The 20,500-nt window shown below is 42.2% G+C and overlaps 1 protein-coding gene across 2 annotated transcripts in view; it reads right to left on the minus strand.

Annotated features, from left to right (window-relative positions):
• ccdc71 (coiled-coil domain containing 71) overlaps nucleotides 1–19,463 on the minus strand; it is a 29,842-nt gene extending 10,379 nt beyond the window's left edge. The window contains exons 1-2 of one of the 2 annotated variants that reach the window (XM_038295863.1): nucleotides 19,319–19,412; nucleotides 7,530–7,651 (exon numbers count right to left, since the gene is read on the minus strand). The gene's annotated coding sequence lies outside the window, so the exon portion shown is untranslated. Of the gene's footprint in view, nucleotides 1–7,529; nucleotides 7,652–19,318 lie in introns of both variants that reach the window. The other variant, XM_038295862.1, reaches the window with a different exon arrangement.
• Between the last annotated feature and the right edge of the window lie 1,037 nt (nucleotides 19,464–20,500).

Genomic DNA, 20,500 nt, shown 5'->3' on the forward strand with positions numbered 1-20,500 from the left:
CTGGACGTAATTCTCCCTCCCGTGCTGCGGTGGCGCTAAACCTATTGTGCCCTCCTACCTCGCTTCCTGGTTGTACTCCTGCAGCAGTGTGTTGCAGTGAGCTTGACACAGACATTTTTGATTTATGCTCAATATTGAAGAGTGGTCTGTGGGTCTAGATACGGCCAAGGCGGAGAGGAAGCGGGGGCGAGTTTAGTCCGACGACGGACGGACATGAGGGCCAAAAAGAGCGGAGATCCAGGTGGAAAAAGGGTCCCAGCGTTCTCGCGCACCTCGCTCTTCTAGCGGGTCAAACTTCACGAGTTGTTTTCCGCAATTTCGGTCCTAAAAACAAAACAAGCCAGCCTCCTGTCTGCGGCACTGTTTGCGGTGAGCTACAATTTGGGAGAGGAGCAGCGGAGCGTCTGTGGAGGGGGCGGGGACGTCTTGAGCCGAGGTATTGCACTGCACTTATTGCACTGATTTTTGCAGTATTTTTTGATGCAACTTTTCTACTTCTGTTATCTGTTGTTTCTCAAATAAAATGCGTAACGATATTGCAGCTTTCAAAGATTTATTTCTAATTTGAAACATTGTCTAGCCTGAAAGGTGTAAAAAAAAAAAGAAAAAAGAAAAAAAATTTTTACCAATTAATCAAATCGTATCGTGGTGTATTCTTGAGTATCGAAAATATTCAAATCGTTGGGTCAGGAAATCGATACTGAATCGAATCGCCATGATGGATGTGATTTACACCCCTACTAGACAATATGGCAAAAAACAGGATGGTTACTGAAAAACGGAAGAAATAATAGACATTTGCCTAGTTTCCTAAAAGCACCTAGTGCCAAATCTTCAAACTTTTTCTGCTACTGGAGACTTTGGCAACAACATCTAAAAAGCAGCGAACTCTGCTCTCCAGAGCAAGTAGATTGTTAACCCCGCCTCCTGCTCAGATAAGCAGATCATGGCTTGTCTACAGTGACAAGAAGGACTGGGTTATTTACTTTTGCCGTCGCCTTTTTGGAAACACAGGAAGGAGCAATCAGCTAAGTGAGCTTAGTGCTTGGAAAAAATCTGTCATTCCTTCTGAGACAGCATGAAAAGTCAGCTGAGTACAAAACATAGAGAGGAAAAAGGGACAAGAAGAGAGGGACAAAACCTAGAACAGATAAGCAGATCATGGCTTGTCTATAGTGAAAAGAAGGACTGGGTTATTTACTTTGGCCTTTTTGGAAACACAGGAAGGAGCAATCAGCTAAGTGAGCTTAGTGCTTGGAAAAAATCTTTCATTCCTTTAGAGACAGCATGAAAAGTCAGCTGAGTACAAAACAGAGAGGAACACAACAAGAAGAGAGGGACAAAACCTAGAACAGATAATAGATGTCTATTCTATTTACATTTCTCTATCTGTATAATGGGTCTGTTTTGTGTGTTGATTTTATCTTGAGAATGTGGCTTTAACTGTTCAGTTAAATAGAAAGCAGCCTGACCAAACACCCTTACACCCAACTCTTTAAAATACGTTCTAAAATGAACAGATGATCCTACTTTAAGGCGTTTTCACACGAGGTCCTTCGTCAGTTTAAAATGAACTGTGGTTTCGCTTCACTTCTCTATGCCGGCTGGCTTGTATACCCTTGAAGAGAGCAGTCGCTGTGTGTGAACCAAAACAGACCTGAGACCATTTAGAGGAGCTCTCACCACTGAATCTAGTAGCAGACACTTCAAACTAAACTGGACTTATTTGCATAACCAGATTATTTAACCACAAGATACTGAATGAGAGACAAACCCCAGAAATAACTTAAACATCAATATTAATAAATAGCTCAGAGTACGTTGAATTAAATGTTTTCATCAAGATATGCCTATAATGCCCACTTTAACACAAAGCAATGAAGAGAGGCTTGAAGTCGTAGGGAAACCATATTAAAATGTTAAATTATTCTGGCTTAAACATGTATATAAATGTACTCGTTATCAAACGACATTGTCACAAAAGTTAGAAAATTTCTCTTTTAAAAAAAAATCCTGTCTTAAAATCTGTGTTTTATTTTCCGTTATCTTCTGCAGGCCAGTTAGTTATACGTCAGCCTCATCACTAGGGCTGCAACAACGAATCGATAAAATTGATAAAAATTGACTTTTAAAAGCGTTGGCAACGAATTTCATCATCGATTAGTTGTACCGCGCGATTAATGCGTCATCCGCCGCCGCCGTCATCACTGCCACTTGACTGAAACGGGGGAAGAAAAAAAAATTACGGCAGAGCGAGCCAGCGCTGAAGGTGCGCAGTGTTGCCAACTCAGCGACTTTGTCGCTATATTTAGCGACTTTTCAGACCCCTCCAGCGACTATTTTTTTTTTAAAAAGCGACTAGCGACAAATTTGGCGACTTTTTACGGTGTCACTGGCGGCTTTTGGAGACTCTTACATGAAAGCATGTATCGTTCCTACTCTTGTCCTGCAGCAGCAGCTGCTGCCGTGAGGCGCCTCCCCCATCCCAATCCGTTCTCCCGCAGGAATCCCTCTCAGCGCTGCAGTCAGAGCCGCAGGATGTTTCAGCGTCCAGACTGCAAATGAAGCGTGCATGCGCCGGGATTGACGGCGCAAATTGATCACAATAATTAAAATAGCCTTTATAAATAAATTAACTTGCAAATTATGAGGGCAAGACTTTTAAAGTTTAAATCTTCTGGCGAAGATAAAGTAAAGAAGATCCTGCAATTTATGGAAGTAAAGCAGAATAAAATCCAGCAAGATCAGTAATATGTCAATGAATTATATGCCACATTCCCATGTAAATATCTGTCTTTGGAGGATGTGTTTTTACCACCCCTAGTTCTCTCATTTTTATTCCAAATACAATTTATAATTTGAATCACAGGGCTATTTTTATCTCTATGGTTCAGTATTTTCTCAAGTAGCAACTTTAACTGCTATACTTTCCTGTCTTAAAAGGCAGAACTCTTCTAGTCTAAAAAAAACTAATTTGATGAAATGGGGGGACCTATTGTTTGAACCCCTTAGGGGCTTTTAAAAACAAACATGCCTGTCTTTTTTTGCGCTTTATGAAACAAAGTCGCCTATATTTTGTGGATGTACAGCTACATTTCTCATGTAGGTTTGCGTAGTTTTAACTCAAACATTTATTTTTCATATTGCACCAGTACAGTCAATGAGCAACCTGTACTTGTGTGCTTGTTTGTTCTTTCTAAAATGTTTATTTTGGAATAAAGAGGTTAGTATAAAAAATATTTTTTGTCCGATTATTCGATTAATCGAAAAAATTATCGGCCGATTCATCGATTTTTAAAATAATCGTTAGTTGCAGCCCTACTCATCGCCTAAATTCGGCCAATCATATCAACGGTCATCTCAATCACATTTTTTCGGTCATAGCATCTTGATTCATATGTCACAGCTAATATACGCAACGGTTGAAATCAGAATACTTTCCTTTCCCATTGAGTTGCGTCCCAGTGTTCACAGGGATGGACGTCTGTGTCTTCAGCAGGCGTAGAGCTAACAGAACTGGCAGCGTTGCGAGGCAAGGGCTCAAACATGTACGGCTGGAAGCCTTCTACACCAAACCAAGCTTCTGCTGCCCTGGCGTCCTCTTCCACAACATCTTCGTCCCCGCTTTCCTCCTTTAAATAAAAAATGGATGACGGAGGAGACTCATCCACGACCTCCGACACTAAACTCTCCTCCTCTTGCATGTTTCCTCTGTCCATAGCGTTCCTTGACAGCATCGTTTCTAAGTCACCAATTTAGTGCTACTTGGTCCCAATGGAATTTCCCATTGGGAACCTACTAGCACTAAGTTGCTAACTGATTAGAAAGATGCTTCCGACAAACTGGCCACAACCAAAGTGCTTGCAAACCTTCCGCCACAACAATCCTGCCCCCTTGATAAACGACCAATCACATTCACTTTATTCACTCGTGTAAAGTCGGGCACCACTCTGTAAAATTTGGAAATGCAACAGTTGGAACAGCCGCTTCCCTACAACTTTAAAGTTTAATCACAGAGTCAAAAGAAACTTCTTATCACAGTGTATGATATTGTATGCGGATTTAGTACCGTTTGTGCCCCTCTCCCCAGTGTCATTCACATCTGTGAATGACACAGAAAGTAGTATCCCAAAGATCAAAAAAACCCTCCAAAATAATCTTATAGTTATCAGGCATTGGATAAGTTTTCGTAAACTTTTCAGTTTCAAGCTTACCTGCTTGCAAACAGCGCCGCATGCTTGTTCCCGCCAACAAACTTGTCCATAGGGACAAGTTTAACACGGCTCTGCTTTATATAAAAATGTAAACGTAAAAGTCCACCTACAAACATCCTCTGTGCAGTCAGTTCATCAAGATTATAATCCTATTAAAATATGTAATTCTAGATCGGAGAGCCAGATCTGCAGCATACCTCCAAGAGGCAGCGCTGGAAATCCCCGCTGGGAGCTCTCTGAGCTGCTAGCCTGTGGGGGATTTTCCACTGCCGTTTGTAGCGGCTGGAAGCGAATATGGCTCTAATTAAATTTACAGTCTAACTCTCCGTTCATGTTCTTATAAATCATTAGCTTTATTTTTCAAAATCATTTTAGGATTTTAATTATTTTTGTTATCCAATTATTCAGGTTGATGAATTTAATTATCATTATGGAACATTATATTTTCTCTTTCCCCATGTAGAGCACTTTATATTGGCTTTGTTTAGCTTTGTTTGCTTAAAACCGACTAAAGATCCTTTCAGTTTTAAGGATAACTTGTGTGACCGTACCGACGCCATCTGTTTGAAATTGATGTGTGTATATATCTGAAGAACTGCATACTACTTGGATGTAAAATAATTGCCATCATGGCTTTGTCAAGCTGCTGCCTACCTTTATGAAGCAGGAAAAAGACTGATACAAAGTGAATCCAGTAGAACATTTTATTGCCTACCTGGAATGGGTGACAATAGTTGACTAAACTTTTGGCTGTCAAAATGGTATCAGTGCCCTATTTGTTGGTACTTGCAGATACCACCATTTTAGTGCTGGATCAGGGCCACGACTTATACTGGTATCAGTATCGGTGCAACACTAGTTGGATCCAGGACCCAAAACTGCTTTGGTGATAAATCACCTGGACCAAAGAATTAATGGGGTGATACACACTGGGATTTGTGTAAATGCAGTCTTCAAACTTGTCACTCTGGTTTTATGGTCAAATCAACGAATAATGTTATTTACAATTGCTTTACCTGTGCAGTAAGTACAGTAAGTCGATTTCGACGAACTGTCAATGTCAGTCGAAACATAAAACTTGAAGCCCTTCTCTTTTTTACTCCGTGGAGCAGATGATAAGGTTTGTATAAAGCAGAGGACGTTGTTAATCATTACTTTTGGAAGTTCCTGAAGCCACCGATTGTAGAATACCATTGCTTGCCAGTGAACAGCCAAACCAGAAGCATATTGGTAGATGCCCTCCTTTTGTCCCATTGATCTGGGGTGCCATTGCATGTTTGTGTGCTTGTGTTGTGTCCGTTTCCACCCAGGGCCATGTAGGGCGATTCTGGGGCCACTCACACCTGCTATTAAGCATTTTTTCCTACTGAATACGCTTTGTAAATCTTACATACACAAACATGAGCATACCCATGCATACATACCATGGGAGTTTGGTTTCAGGTGTTCATGGATTTGCGATTGCGATTATTGTAGAGTATATTGCCATTTGTGATGGCAATTACGAGAACACCTATCCAACGTGCCAGACGCCAGTGAATATGAGCTTTTGCCCTCTCAAGTGAAACTGGAATCAGGTGGAGACCCAGATGAGTGCGACATGTATGCAGATGAGCTTCCCTGAGACGGTTTCTGACAGTTTGTGCAGAAATTCTTTGGTTATGTAAACCGATTGTTTCAGCAGCTGTGTTAGTGGCTGGTCTCAGTCGATCTTGAAGGTAATCATGCTGGATGTGGAGGTTTCTTTGCTGATGTGGTTACATGTGATCTGCGGTTGTGAGGCTAGTTGGATGTACTAGCAAATTCTCCGAAAAATCCCTTTGAGACGGCTCATGGTAAAAAAAAAAAAACATTCAATACAGTGTTGACAGTCGTGCTGTCAACATCTGTGGCATTGTGCTATGTGATTAAAAAACATCTTTCAGAGTGGCCTTTTATTGTGGGCAGTCAAAGGCACACCTGTGCACTAATCATGGTGTCTAATCGGCATCTTGTTATGAGGTGGGATGGATTATCTCAGCAAAGGAGTGCTCACTTTCACAGATTTAGGTTTGTGAAAGATATTTGAGGGAAATGGATATTTGCATGTGGAAATTTAAAGATGTTTGATTTTATCTCATAACAAAATGGGAGTGTTGCATTTATTTTGCTTTTTTTTTTAGTGTAGTAGGGATCCAGCACAATGCTCTTCATTGGCTCATATACCTGACAAACCGCTGTGTCAAAATTGGCAACACAGAATCATCTAGTGCTTCTCTATCCTACAGGGTCCCACAAGGCTCAGCTTTAGGACCTCTGCTCTTTTCTCTTTATCAGTTGACATCTGGTTCCATACTGAGAAGACATGGGATTGATTTCCATTTTTCTGATATTATTCTTATCTGACATTGGATGAACCAAACTACCTCTCCACAGACGCATGGCTCAACACAGAAGAGCAACCTCCTCCAGACAAGACTCCGCAGTACATCTACACTTTTCTTTTGAAGCAATGTAAAGAAAAAACAACCATAAACAGAGGGGGTGATTTCAATTGCTGCACCAACAATTCAGCAATTGAGTTGAACTCTTACCGCTATCATCGTAACCCCAGCCCCTGTACAGGAGAACAAGACCTTGCCTGTTCAGCCAGGCCAACAATTCCCTTTAACGACCCCTCCTTTCAGAGACTTAGAGAGGTATGGGACATTGCAGTCTAAAAAAAGAAGCTAAACGACCAGTGGACCCGTTCGTCCGGTTTAATTTGCATGTTTTCTAAGCAAAAACAAGGCTTTGTCGGGCTACTGTATAAAGCCTCAAACTAAACACTATTTCTGACATTTTGAATTGAAAAAGCTTCCTGGAGGGGACGCAAAACATCTTCAAACTTAGAAACCAAGTCAAATGGATTGCTTTTTTTTTTTTTTTTTTACTTTTTTGGAAGTTTTAGAACCATTTAAATCACTGCTGATGTGATGCAAAAACATCATCCTTTTTTTTTTTTAAAGCTCCTACAGCTATCAGTTGTTGAAATGTACAAAATATAAACAGCCCTTTTGGGAAACAAAGAACATCAATAAAACAACTGATTCAGCTACAGTCTTGACTATCTTGGTTCTTCACAAAGAACACAAAGTCCCTGATAATTTCCGTGAGCACAGTGGTGAGCTGACCGCCATCAGATAGCAGGAGTATGAGGCTCCATTTCTAAACATGGTGGACAGGGACTTTATTGATCGAGTTACGGAGCTTTCTTTGCTCTGGAAAGCCGAACAACCCAATTGATGCCAATGGGGCCACCCAATTCTCCAGAGACAGAACTAGTTTGGAAAATACCACTATTGACTCCAAGAGCTGTGAATGGATGATGATCGGATTTGGCGGTACTTCCGTGCATCCAGCTGGGCAGAGAGCACCAGTGCTGGGGAGAGGCACCAGCTGGTCAGTCTGTGCTGCATCTAGGACGACAAATTATAAATAATTTAATAGTCGTCCTGCAGAAGATCAAATAGGGACAGTGGTACATAAGAGAAGCCTGCTGGGTAGACAAGAGCACCAGAGCAGGACTGAGACGGCGGCTAGACTGGGCTAGCTCTGGAGGCCGTCTGCAGAAGATGGAAAGTAGGACAGCGGTACATTTAGAGGAGCCTTAGGGCAGAGTGCACAGACGTGGGAAGGGCTATGGGAACAGAAAGGTATCTGTGCTGGAGGTAAGGAAGGATGATGAAGAGTCCTTTCTAGGGCTATATTGAAACCAATTTTATTAAAAGCCATTTAAAATCTTCTTAAGAGCATTCCTTATTTCCTTTTTCAGAACATAATGTTTTCTAAATTCCATTTTAAATAACAAATGCTTAGTCTCAGGTAGGGATGTGGGAATAAAACGATTTGGCGATATATCGTGATTTTTGAGTGCCCAACATGATATAGATTTTTCAGTTGCTAATACAGTATTTTCACGACCATAAGGCGCACCGTACTAAAAGGCGCACTCTCAGTTATGTGTCCCATTTCTGTATTTAACACACACATAAGGTGCACCGGACTATAGGGCGCGTTTTTTATATACAGGTACATGTCCTCTACTACCTTTAAATACCTCTACTGCGTATTTATACCTCTACTCAGGCAAAACTGAGTATGACTGTGCTTTATTCATTTATTTATTACAAAGTATTAATCAAACCTGGGAGCTGGCTGTGAGACAGACACATCGCAGATGACACAGCGCTGTGATCACTCCTAAATTAACTTAAAATCCTGAAACCTGCCGACGGAATATGTTCGCTTTTATTACCGGTATCCTGGTGCCTGCAGTTTAAATTATTTAGATGAAAAACACCTGCCAGCCACCGCGTGAACCCGGAGGCTGCCCGGCCTAGAGGCTGCTGATGAAAGGATTTCTACTGTCGGTGTACTGCTGGTATGTGGGGGTCTGAGCGCCTCCGACAGCAATAGATAATCTGGATGAACTGACTGCAATTATTAAGTTTTCAGGTGGACTTTCTCACTTAAAAACATATTAAAACTACTTTATTCCCACTGATCACAGCAAATATAGCTGCAAGATTTAGATTATTTAGATGAAAAAACACCTGCCAGCCACTGCGGTATACGCGGAGGAGACCCGGCCCAGAGGCTGCTGTTGAATTAAGTTTTCAGGTAGAAAAATAGAGCAGGAGCAAAACTGAGTATGATTGTGCTTTATTCATGTATTTATTACAAAGTATTAATCAAACCCATCAAAGTCATCATCCTCTGTTTCTGAATTAAACAGCTGCGCTAAATCAGACATGCCAATTTCCCCTTCTTCGCTGTCAGAGTCACTTTCCGTGCCGGGCGGCTCCTCAGAAATAATGCCGGCTTTTGCGAAAGCTTGAACAACAGAGCCAGCAGACACGTTAGTCCAAGCATCTACAATCCATCCGCAAACGGTGGCGTAACTTGCCCGGGGCTGCCTTCCACTTATCGTGAAACTGTGGTCTCTGTCTGTCATCCATCGCTCCCACGCAGCTCGCAGCCTTACTTTGAACGGCCGCTTCACACCGATGTCGAGCGGTTCAAGTTCCTTTGTCAGACCCCCGGGATAACGGCGAGCACAGCGTTCATTTGATTCACCTTTTTTTTCACATCGGCTGTGAGATGGGCACGCAGCGATGGTGATGCGTGGAAAAAACCACCTGGTCTCCTCACATACACCTGCCTCAGCCACACTTTCATCATCTCCTCATCCATCCAGCCTTTTTCATTTGCGTTAATATCATATGTCATCAGAGCGCTGTGTCTGTCTCGCTGTCAGCTCCCAGATCAGCTTCTCCATCTCGAGCAGCAGCAGCGCGTTGGCGGTGCGTCAGATGCTTAAACGCTCCCGACGCGCTGCGCCTGCTGCTCAAAACGCGCTGCGGGACCATTTGCTGCACCTATATGCGCGTCAACCATTGACTTTGCATGTAAACTCGCTGCTTCTGCTGCACCTGCTGAGTCCGGTTCACACCGATGTCGAGCGGTTGAACAGCGAGCACAGCGTTAATTTGTTTCCCCATGTTTTTCACATCAGCTGTGAGATGGGCACGCATGGAGTCACAGATTAACAGCGATGGTGATGAGTGAAAAAAAAACACCTGGTCTCCTTACATTCAGCCACTCTTTCATCATCTCCTCAATGAGGTGGTCTCAAAAGTCGCAGTTACAACACACATAGGGCGCACCGCACATTTTGAGGGAAAAAAAGGACGTTTAAGTGCGCCTTATAGTCGTGAAAATACGGTAGATTGATTTTTTTTAAGGATAACACTCATGGCAATACTCAGCCTTACTCTTAGCTGCAGACCTTTAAACCAGGTAGCAGCCACAACCAACCCGAAATTTACTGCCCTGACGCAAACTCTGACCACACGGTGAGAGCAATTCGGTGACCTCCCTCACAAGATGGAATTTACCCACAGCCGCTCCTCCACTCTTGGCTGTGCAGGTGCTTTGGGTTACTGTGTTAATCCGCAGCTCTTGCCGCAAGCATTGTGTTCACTGTGAATGCGCCATAATTACCCGATTTACACTACCCTTGAAAAAACGTGCAGAGACCGGTCCGAGCTCAGTAATTGAGATAACTTATCGTGTGTAAATGGAAAGCAAACTGAACTGAACCGAGCTAGACACAACCGGACCGAGCTAACAGCAGACCAGTTCCAGAGGTGGGCTCGGCTCGGTTCTCTGATAACAAGAGCGCATGAGCAGAATGCGTCATTTCCGTCTGGCTGCACATCCTGATTCACACTCCATTCCAGTAGATGGCGGTAATACCCCTATGGAAGTTGCTTGCCAACCAACACAAAACAGAAGAACAACTATAAACAACAATCGAAATCTTCTCCACGCAACATTTTAAATAATGGCTTCAAAAGAGCGTGGTGCGACCTGGGTCTATCACTGTTTCTGGTGTCTGTAAACCTGGAGTAGACGATCATTTGTTTGACCCACGTCCCAAAAGCCGACTTTCTCAAGTAAAGCCACGAAAGGTTGCCGTCTTCGCCTAACCCTCCGCAAACACAGAAGTACAGCAATAATAATCAAGCATAACTTTCTGAATGTGACGGGCGCCGCCATTTTGACTTGCTTGATTCCCTCCTTCTTCTTCGTCTTCTTGTGTTTTATGGCGGTTGGCAAACACCTTTTGGTGCATAACCATAAGTTTTGAGGTGGCATGGTCTCGACTTTTCAAGGATAGTGTAAACGGGGTATATGAGCGCACCTCTTGCACTGTGATTGGTCCAGTCTGTTTTTTGACCAGAGGTTTTGAGCCTTACCTGCCTGACTTACACACTGTGTGACGCATGCTGGCATGCTAGGCTGGTTTATACTCGCTGTACTGAAGTGAGCGCGAGAGTGAATGCACCAAAAGTGATGCAATCAAGCCATCCCGACCCCTGAGGGGGGCTTCACACCTCCGAATTTTTGTAACTTGGCGCTAACCACATGTGCCAGCCCCATTCCACATGGGAGGATATAGTTGTCCTCCACACACGTTTACCTGTACTGATATCAAATGGATTCAAGTGGAACAGTTCTGTTAAATGCTGTGTTGCAAAGTAGCAAACACAAAGTACTGGCATACTTTCAGAGGTGAGTTTATAGGCCAAACGTGTGGTACAAACAAGGATTTTAGTTTCCATCACCTATAGCAAAAATAAAGCCTGAAACAACTACTTATAGTATATAATGTTTTCAGTTTTTATTAAGTAAAACAACATTTGTTCATATCTGTTATTTAAAAAAAGGTCCATACGGGCTTCATAGGCAGGCTTCTTTCCCCATCGTCGTATCTCTCTGTTTGCAGCAAGTAAACCTACAGATTCATTTCTGAGTAGCTGCCATTTTGGATGCAGGGCATCAACAGTCAAACACCCCCCCACACACAAAATTTGTGAGTGTAGCGTTGATCAGTGCCCCTCTGTGGCTTTTTCCAAGTACTGTACCTAAATCCGTGTCAACTATAAAAGGGTACATTGCTTCTATAGGCTAGCTCACAGTTCACACAGACTGGATTGACACCCCAACGAGCAAGTATATCTCAACCTTAATTGTGGTTATCATTCTGATTAAATGGAAAACTTATCAGAGTTTTTTTTTAGAATTGTTATTGAGAGTAAATCCTTCTTTGAGGTAGATACAAAATTGCCTGAGGTAATTAAAATATCTGTGGACTTCTACAAAATACACAATTATATATTTATTTTTTTCATATACTGCATTACATTAACTATTACTTGTGACTTCACCAGAAAGCCTGGGGATTGCTGCCCTAAGTGCAGTAGTGTCAGGCTTTTAGCAAGCAATGTGTACGGGCTAGGGATGGGCGATATGGACAAAAAAATTTATCACGATAATTTCTAGGTTTTACCACGATAACGATAAGTGACGGTAAAAAACAAAACAAAAACACAATATCAGCCTGATGTATCAAACCAATCAAACAAGCCTGAAATATGAGAACAAGTTTCACATTTATTTAAATGCTACACAGCAAATAACTTGGCTTATAAAAGTTGAAAAGTAGTACAACTGTAAATACAACCTGATAAATTGAGAAACAGAACTTAAAAGTATTTAACTGAAAATTAAAACTAATCAGTAATCACCTCCTAATATAATTAGATGTGTAAATGACCAGTTGCTGGAACATGCCATATATTGGATAAATAAATTCCAGTGCAAGTTCTAATATACATTACACTCACTTCACTAAAAATAAAATTCAAATGTTATATCAACCTGTAACAACCTTTTTTGCTGTTGGGCTACAAAAATGTGCAAATGGCATGATAAATCAAGGGAAAAAACAGAAAAATCTAAATACTAAAATAGAAATAAATAATTTCAATAAATTCCAACAAACATGTAAAACCTGAAATACTTCTTTGTGCAAGAATGTAAAAATAAGACTAGCAGGATTGTCAGCATGCTAAACAATATCATAAAAATAAATAACTTCAATAAATTTAAAAAGAATATAAAAACTGAAATACCTCTCTGTGCAACAGCCAGGCAAAACGCAACGGCCTGTTAACTCTTTTTATCACTTGCTTTGGCTGTCATATGGTGTGGAATGAGCAAACGAGTCGGCAAGTTTTGTTTGAGTGGCAGTCGGTTTCTTAACAGAGGTTTTCGAAGTCGAGGCTTCCGCTGCATCGCAGCACATCTTCTGACTAGCATCATATTCCGGTTTGTGTTTTAGGTGGTGAAATAAATTGGTAGTGTTGCTGTCCTTTGTCGTCACAGGTTGTCTGCAAACTTTGCATATTACGACTTTCTACTCCGTATCAGACTTTTTAAATCCAAACCAGTTCCAGATAACGAAGCTGGAGCCTCTTTTAGGAACCAGGTCTTGGGGCACGTCTCCTCCACCTTCCGCCATCCTTGTTGTTTGCGCATGGCTCGCACGTGAGTTGGACTGCAGGTATGTCATGCGCAGTATACGTCACCGGCGGGAGTTTATCGTTTTTATCGCGAGATGACAAATTGTTACCACGAGGAATTTCTTTGACGATATATCGCACACGATAACATATTGCCCATCCCTAGTACGGGCGTATATTGTACATCCTGTTTTTGGGATGCAAAGGTCCTAATTTTCCCCTGGAAACTGCTCAAATGCTCAAAATTTCACAAGCAGCAGATGCTTTAGTTAAAAATGTTTGTTTCTCAAAATGCCACTACAACCAATCAGAGAAGCCTATCTACGAGCCGGCAGGAAGGCGGACAGCGCTGCTGAAACAGTTAAACGCCTAAATTAACTTAAAATGTTGAAACCTGCCTGCAAAATATGTTCTCTATTTATTCTGGTGCTTGTGGTTTGTACCATACACCTGAAAAACATCAACATCTACTTCAAGCCACCACGAACAGTAGAAGAAAACCCCACTAGGCGACCTGGCCTGAGGTAGGTGGGGTTCTGCTCGCCTCCTACACCGAAATAATATTTTAAGGCGGGATCATAATCTTGATGAACTGACTGCACAGACGATGTTTTGAGGTGGACTTTCTGGAAAAAAAATGTTTACCCACTGATCACTGCCATTGAACAAAGGATCAGCAGAAGCATAAACGCATCTGTACACACTTTACTTGATGCGCCTCAGGTAAATAAAAGGTGCCCTTAAGGGCGCGTCTGACCTTTACGCATCAAAAATGAAGCAGCAGGCACTTTTTTGATGGCGTCCAGTGTGAACGTAGCATTATACTTTCTGATTGTTTAAAGTAACCTATAAACATAATATTGTAAAAATGATCCATCTTTCTCATGAAATGTCCACCTCTAGACAAACAAACATACTTCCCATAATTAGAACAAAAGTAGTGTTGGAACAAAGAGAAAAGGTTGCATTGCACCTCAAAATGCAGGAGTCTAAATTTAAAAATTGGGAGAATACCGCCGGACCCCCAACGCAGCGCAAAGCCTAAAGATGTGATACACCGTAATTAACGGCTTAGCACTGTAACCACAGTTTTGTTTTACATGTGCTGTAGCCATTTTGGATTATGAACTCTAAGGCCGTTTCACAAGAACGCGTGTACAGACTCTTCGCCAATTATGTTTTTGAGAAGAACACAGCAAAGTTTGGACTCTGGGAGAATGGGAGCATGCAGCATAAATATGGAACAATTGGAACAGAAGTGTACCAATGACATCGCCATACGCTCAGCTCGTCAGGAGCTGCATTTCACCTCCTATTAATGGTTTCAAGATAATAATAAATTCTTACTTTTTTCATATAGTGGGGAATAATCATTAACTCAGTCAAACAAACAAAAAAAAATCAAGTGAAGATTTCGCCTTCACACGAGAGGGCTGCTGCAGACGGGCTAACTTTAGCCCTGGATGCATTAGCCTCTGAGATCCACTGGTTGCCGCGGTCCTCTCAACAGAAATTTTCTAAATTTTGGGACAATATCATCTGATAAAGAGTATATTGATATACATTTTTAAGCCAACATGATTTGAAATTGAAATATGACTTCCCTACGACTTTCACTTAATACTCTGAGCTCTGTGATCGCGAACCTGAAAACTGCTGCTGCCGCAGTGCATGCTGGGACAGCTGTCAATCTTGAGAACAGATAAGTCTGCTCTGATGCATGCTGGGTAAAGAAGGAAGGGCAAGAAAAACATCAGGGGACTTTGTCCGTTCTCGGTCTTCTCGTTCATTTGAAATGGAGCAGAACTAGGGGTTGAGGCTGATGACGTTTCACGATCACATGGGAACGCACATATTGAGAAACAGCCTGAGACAGCTTCCAGTATATTGTAATTTTAGAGCCTATCTTCAGTTCTTTCAGCTGTCAGGGGTTTAAAATAAGAACACTAGTATGTGGAAATTTAACCTTTAGCCTTATGGACGTCATTACATGACAGAAACTCACATGGACGATAATAGTTAAAGCCATCACTACAGCAAAAACACAAGTTACATAAATGTAGGAAATGACTGCCGACATTACTCAGACACATTTATAATGGCGAACACTGATGCACACCCGCTTAGGATAAATAGATCTTACCAAGTAGATGATTTTGGATCCATACTAGGTTTTCTGTAGCTTGGGTGCCATTCCGAACTTAGTCCCGCCCACAAAGTTTGAGGTCGGGGAAGTTCGGTCTGGCTCTGCTCCATAGTAGCGCGAGTATTAAAGCCCACTGTCAGGCGATCCAATCAAATTGTCAGGGCGGGCTTTATACGATGATGGACAGATGACCAACAGTAACCGAATCAACCACGTGACCAATGCGCGCTTGGGTGACAACAATAATGGCTGCCGCTGGAGAGTTTAGGTGAGTAGATTCTGCTATTAGGTCTGTTCTAGAAGATATCGACAGCAAATTAATTTTAAAAGAGGAACAGAGAAACGCGATCAAGGCTCATCTTCTTATTCTAGGTGTTAAACTGCACGCTTTGATTTTTGTGGACAACAACTATGCCTCGCTTAAGATACGTCACGCACTCTGTTGCTCTTATTGGTTGTAGGTCTATCCAATTGAGTGCAGAGGCATTTTTTTTCCTGGTTCGTTCGAAACACGCCCCATAATCACAGCTCTATGGAGCAGTATCAGACTCATATTCTGACTAGAATTGAGTCGGACTACGTCAGGCTATGTTTTCTGAGGAGATAGATCTTTCCTTCCTGCTTTACTGGGCTTTCCAGTTCTTTAAAATGTTAAAAACCCAACAGGATTTCCAATTACGAAAACAACAAATCATATTTAGGATTGCTAACACCCTGGGGAAAAAAAAGAGGAACACCCTATGTGTGTCCCAGCTGACCTGAATGCCTTTACCCCTCCTGGCATGGAGATTTTTTTAGCCCCCCTTTGAGTGTGAAATGATTTTTTAACCTATTTGACTCAAATCTGCTTGAATAAGATGCATAGTTGCAGTGTGTTTTATATTCATTATCGCAGGTATTTGTTTTTTTTCCAATTGCTCCCTATATTTCTGCATCCTTCTTTTTCGGAGGAGGAGCTATGCGAAGGTGCACTGCCCCCAAAAGCAGCATCAGCATTTAAATAACTCCGTTCATCCCCCCTACTGCTCTGCTTTCTCCCGCTATCTTTTCTGTGAGCAACACTTGACTCGACCAATGGGATGAAGGGATTCTGGATCGTTACATAAATGTTGTCAGCTCATTGGTCACTACACAGGACAGGGCCCGGGAACAAGTTTTTTATCTAACGTGCCGTTGTTCATTTTCCATTAGCTTTTTACTTACTATTTTTGACTCTTACAGTAACAAGGGAAATAATTCCTTTTCCACTAAATACTAGTGTTGCACCAAAACCGATACCAGTATGGGGCGTAGGGGTGTAAATCACACCCATCATGGCGATTCGATTCAGTATTGATTTCCTGAATCAACGATTCGATTATTTTCGATACTGGATTATTTTTTATCGTACAGACTAGACAATGTTTCAAATTTGAAATTAATCAATGAAAGCTGTAATATCGTTATGCATTTTATTTGAGAAACAACAGCAAATAACAGAAGTAGAAAAGTTGTACTCCACCTATTCCTATTAAAACCTAATTCGCTGAAAAATAATAATGTCCCTGCATTATAGACTCTGAAATGCTTTGCATCAAAAAATACTGCAACAAAATACTCTCCCAAATTGTAGCTGACCGCAGACAGTGCCACAGACAGGAGGCCGTTTTTAATGACCGAAATGGCGGAAAAGGACTGGTGAAGTTTGACCCACTAGAAGAGCGAGGTGCGTGAGAACGCTGGGACACTTTTCCCACCTGAATCTCCGCTCTTTATGGCCCTCATGTCCCTCCGTTGTCAGACTACTCGCCCCCACGGCTGTAACTAGCCCCACAGCATTTAGCGCAGACCACGCTTCAATATTGAGCATAAATAAAAATGTCTGTGTCAAGCTCACTGTGACACACTGCTGTAAGAGTATAACGAGGACGTGAGGTAGGAGGGCAAAATAGGTTTAGCGCCACCACAGCACGGGAGGGAGAATTACGCCCAGGAGCAAATGGATAAAAATAGATCTACGGAAAAAAAAGAAAAAACACTGATACTCTTGCAGACGTGTCGATGCATCGGATCGTCAGCTGTTGGATCGATGCATCGATCAAAACGATTATTATTTACACCCTTAATTGGGCGGGGCCCCAATCCAGCACTAAAATGGTGGTATTGGTGAGTACCGACAAATAGTGCACCGATACCATTTTGAGAGTCAAAAAGTTTCTTCAACTATTGTCACCTAGCCTGACGTAGTCCTACTCAATTCTAGTCAGAATATGAGTCTGATACTGCTCCATAGAGCTGTGATTATGGGGCGTGTTTCGAACGAACCAGGAAAAAAATGCCTCTGCACTCAATTGGATAGACCTACAACCAATAAGAGCAACGGAGTGCGTGACGTATGTTAAGCAAGGCATAGTTTTTGTCAACAAAAATCAAAGCGTGCAGTTTAACACCTAGAATAAGAAGATGAGCCTTGATCGCGTTTCTCTGTTCCTCTTTTAAAATTAATTTGCTGTCGATATCTTCTAGAACAGACCTAATAGCAGAATCTACACACCTTAACTCTCCAGCGGCAGCCATTGTTGTTGTCACCCAAGCGCGCTTTGGTCACGTGGTTTACGTTACTGTTGATCATCTGTCATCACCGTATAAAGCCCGCCCTGACAATTTGATTGGCCCGCCAGATATTGTGCTAGCATACCCGCGCTACTGTTGAGCAATGCCAGACCGAACTTCCCGACCTCAAACGTTGTGGGCGGGACTAAGTTCGGAATACCACCCAGGCTAATTGTCACCCATTCCAGGTAGGCAATACAAAGTTCTACTGGATTCACTTTGTCTTAGTCCTTTTCCTGCTTCACAAAGGTAGGCAGCAGCTTGACAAAGCCATTATGGCAATTATTTTACATCCAAGTAGTATGCAGTTCTTCATTTATAAACACACACATCAATTTCAATCAGATGGTATCGGTATCGGCTAGGGTGACCAAAAATCCTCTTATTCCTGGACATGTCCTACTTTTCATACCTAAAAAAATATCCTGGGGGAATTTCAAAATCGTCCAGGATTTTGGTAGACTACAGCCCGCCGAGAATACTGGCGGAGGGAGCAACCGAACCAGACGCCATGACGCTAGTCGCGGCCCCGTCCTTCCCCCCGCCTGCACGGTAAGACAGGTGGGGGGAAGCATACCGTCACCGGGTCGGGTTCCGTCGCTCCAGACCAGCCCCCGAGATGATGTCTCAGTTCAAATTCCTGGTCCGGTCAGGCACCCCCTCCCCCACACACACACACAAAAAAAAAGTCCTCCTCAGAAACCCAAATCTGGTCACCCCAGTATCGGACAATACTGCACAGCCAGGTATCGGGTATCAGGGCCACGAAATAGCATCGGCGCAGCACTACTAAATACGGGACAGGTACTTATATTTCTAAATGCAGAATAATTCCGTTTTCAATGGATGGTTAGCAACCCTAATAATATTTCTATTACAAACTGCTATTCAATAAGCTGGTGCCCTACTTCAACAATTAGCTACTGTGATTGTCACACAAATATGATACAATAAGACGTTTTAATGCCTGAAAAAACATTAAAAAATAAAAAGTTAGAAGCCTAAAGGAACAAAGGAACTCACAGTTTTCAAATAAAATCACAAATAGCTGTGTCGTTCCCATAAGCTACTAAGCTAGACCGATAAGTGCGCAAATTCTACGCGTTTAGTTGCTCTTGAGCGCCCCCTCTTTGACTGCGGATACATGAAAGAGCGCTAGTTTTCTGCGCAGTTTACTGGAGCACAGCTTAGCCTACAGACATGTAGCCACCAAAGGGAAGGTCTTTTTAAACTTTCAGGGGTAACTTTAGGGACGTCGCCATTTTTCCGTGGTCTTGCAAACTGCCAGAAGCCAGCTATGGTCGCAAACACACTCCCGGAGAATCTTCCCTCCGTCTGAGGCAGTTTTTTCAGGCTCCTTCAGACCTCCAGCCGGCAGGGCCTCTGCCCGCGGCGCCGCCGACCGACGGCTAACCGAGCTGGAGCCCTTACAGATAAAAATGTGGCGCAGATGAAGAGTAAAGGGGCGTAATTACCTTTCAACGGCGCTGTCTCGGCATCCTCCGGTCGCCGCTGTGTCGACGCTCCACGGTAAAATGGCTGCTACAACAGAGGCGCCGATGACAGACCAAAGGGAAGGGGCGGAGGCAGACTGGAGAGAGAGGAGGGAGGCGGGTTCACTGAGCCCCCCCTGAGGGGTGGGGGTGGGGAATAGGCAGCTGTTACCATGGAAAAAAAATATTTTTTAAAATTTACCCCCCAAAGATATTGCCAGAAAAAAAATCTTATTAAATAAAACCACATTTAAAGAAAAATATTTAGAAAAATGTAGATGTGGGTGGAGTTCTAAAAACTGGGCGGAGCTTAAAATGTTTTTGGCCAAAATTTGTATTACCAGCTTTATGGGTTCCAGATTGCTTAGCTCAAGTAATCAAAGTTGGTGGCTGATGGACATACAGTTACTCCAATGCTTTCATTGGTTTTTTGTATTGTCAGAAAAAAAAAAAAAAAAAAAAAATATATATATATATATATATATATATATATATATATATATATATATATATATATATATATATATATATATATATATATATTTATTGAATGCTTTCCTATTGTCGAGAACACAAGAGAACCATAAAAAAAATGATATTTATATTTATAGATAGTTAGAGAGGTGCTTTTTATTGCATTTTAAATATAGGGCCCAAAAACAGCACACACAAAGAAATGGAGCGTGAGGAGGACTCCTGCAGCAAAACAGCATTTCCACATGGAAAGAACGGTGTTACGTTGAGCTGCTTTTCCCCATCAGATACGGTTTCCACTGCATCTCCGCACAGCGCAGGCGGCACGATTCACTGCGCAAGTGACAGGAAATGCGCATGCTCGCTAAAGGCGCGTAACATCAGTTTTGGCCTATATGGAGAAAGGGAGAAATTGGGATTTGAAAAGATCAGATTCTTATCGGATTTAGGAAAAAATCAGATCTGTGTTGTTCAGACTGCCATGAAAAGATCACATCCAGGTCCCAAAAAAATCGGATTTGGGTCACTTCAGGCTGCAGTGTGAACATAACCTATTTGTGCTGATGTAACGAGTACATTTCTCTACTGTGAGATTAATAAAGTCAAGTAATCAATATTTGTCATGTTTGAGTTTGTTTGCATCACGTAGTACCTTTGAAGTATAGTGCGTAATCTAGAGAACAACACAAC

The sequence above is a fragment of the Cyprinodon tularosa genome, unplaced genomic scaffold (assembly GCF_016077235.1).
Source record: "Cyprinodon tularosa strain WSP-4 unplaced genomic scaffold, ASM1607723v1 ctg361, whole genome shotgun sequence".
Lineage (NCBI taxonomy): Eukaryota > Metazoa > Chordata > Actinopteri > Cyprinodontiformes > Cyprinodontidae > Cyprinodon > Cyprinodon tularosa.